Below are 2454 nucleotides of genomic sequence, written 5' to 3' on the forward strand. Positions count from 1 at the left end.
CTGTCTGTACAGTAAGTTGGCACAGTCGCTTTCCAGGATATACATTATACATTAGAATCCCCTGCCCCCCCTCCTCTCTGTCTCTCTCTCATTATCATTCGTGACATGATTTTGTTTAGTGTTTCTGTTGAGCCATTCTACCTAAGTGATTCAAAGGCATATTAAATAGAGAGATTAAAACCAAAAAATAATGTAAGTTTCATCACACACACACACAAACACACACACACAAAGGCATCGAGACAAAGGCTTCTGAGTCTTGTTTGACGTCAGTGGATGAAAAAATAACAATAATGGTTATTTGGTCTGCTAACTCTTGTGTTTGAATATAGTTTCACATCAAATAGTAATTAAATAATAAACAGTAACAATGATAATAAATCAAAGATAATATTAATGATGATAATTATAAATATTAACACTCGTAATAATACCAATATTTTTATATCACTAATAATTACGTAGTAGTATAATGATAACAGTAATAGTTGTAATATCAATAATTTTAATGATAATAATGATGATAATATCTCTCTGTGCCCCCACATAATAAAAAAAGAATTATATACAGTAACAATCTATTCCTGTATTTTGCCCCCACAATTATGGTATTGTTATTGTTGTTCCAAAAACAGCTGACATTTAAACATATTAAAAGCCATTACATGTGACATGAATTTCTACCATAAAAATCGACAAAAATGTAATTACTTCTGTAGACATAACTCTTATTCCCGACGCTCAATAACAACTAATGGCTGTTGGGAACTAAGTCATTAACCACAAATATGTCTGAGTGATAAACTATTCTTCAAAAATATGACGTAAAGTTGTTAGGTGACGTCCGGTTATGATGGTAATAGAGAGTAGCAATAGTAATTGATAAACCAAAGATTAACAAGTTCCATTTAGTAGTTATAATAATACCGTCAATTCTATCTGTAACTGATATAATATATATATATATATATATATATATATATATATATATATATATATATATATATATATATATATATATATATATATATATATATATATATTGTTAACTCTCTCATAACATAATTTACTTTAAATTGTCCGTAACGAAACTGTTTTTATTGTGTTAATTCCTGTATAATAAAGTAGATGTTTATTAGTAATTAGATGAAGTGTTTACTGTACTGTAAAGGTGTGTTTATATATAAGTTTTCCAACATAAAGGTGTAACCATTTATAGTCATTATAATGGTATGAAACGCTGTACCTAATTATGCTATTGCAGTATTGCAGCCAAAAATTAAACTCCTAACCTGGACAGATTTGTCATGAAATATACGGAGGGCGTCAAGGGAGTAATGAAAATACGTAAATTGTCTGGCTCCGCCCTCCCTTCTCCCCTTCCTCCCCCCCTTTCCCCTATCGAAATAAAAAAGTGTAAAATGAAATTGGTTGAGAGAGCCGCGGCAGGGCTGGGATGGGTTTTAATATGGAAAATATGTGACAAAGAATATTGCTCTTGTTGTGGCGTGGAGCAGCCACTGTTATGAGTTGCCTCTATGTTGCCAAGGTAACACAATTAATAAGTCTTAAAATGTGAACTTTACCAAAATAATGCTATATTTTTCCTCCATTCAAGTCCCATAAAACACGTTGACCAACTTTAAATGGAATTGTAAAATGGTCGAAAAAAAAAATTAATTCAATATTATTTTCATTGGTGTTCCAGGTTAAAGGAAGGTGACTTTGTACATCTGAGGAGTGTTAGTAGAGTAAGTGACTTGAGTTGACGGGTGAGAAATAATAGAGAAGATTGAGAGAGAGAGAGAGAGAGTGTCAAGGTCTGAGAGACATCGGAGAGGCTTGAGAGACAACGAGAATGATTGTGAGAGAACTTAAACTTAACAACTTAATCAACAGGAAGATTAGAGTAAAAAAAAAAATTGCTTCATTTACACAACTTCAGTCCGGTCTTGACACTGGCACTGAGAATACTGTCATTATTTACCGTCGAGTAGTGCACAGGTTCATACATAAGGGAAGAGTTACTTTAATATCTTCCCGAGTCACAAGTCTGAAGCATCGTTGTGGATAAGTGAGTGGGGTATATGTTGTAAAGACGTCATCCAGGACTGAGTTTTATGGGGAGAGTGAAAGAAGGAAATGGAAATGAGAGGGGAGAAGGGAAGGTTGATGAGAAGAAAAGATTGAAAAGGAAGGAAGATGCAGGAGAGGAAGATAATGGAGATGAGAGGAAATGGGAAAGGAGCAGAAGGGAAAGGAGGAAGGAAGATGGAACGAGAGGAGGAAAGGCATCGTGGAGGGTTGAGAGAGTGAGAGGAAGCTTGAGAGAGAGAGAGAGAGGGGAAGGGTGAGGGCATTTGGTGTGTGGATGAAGGTTTTGAGTGTGGGTGTGGTGGTAGTAGATAATGGTGGTAGTTGGTTGATGGTAGGAGGTAGTGGTAGTATGGGTGT

Source organism: Homarus americanus, unplaced genomic scaffold, assembly GCF_018991925.1.
Source record: "Homarus americanus isolate GMGI-L3 unplaced genomic scaffold, GMGI_Hamer_2.0 scaffold367, whole genome shotgun sequence".
NCBI classification, from domain to species: Eukaryota; Metazoa; Arthropoda; class Malacostraca; order Decapoda; family Nephropidae; genus Homarus; species Homarus americanus.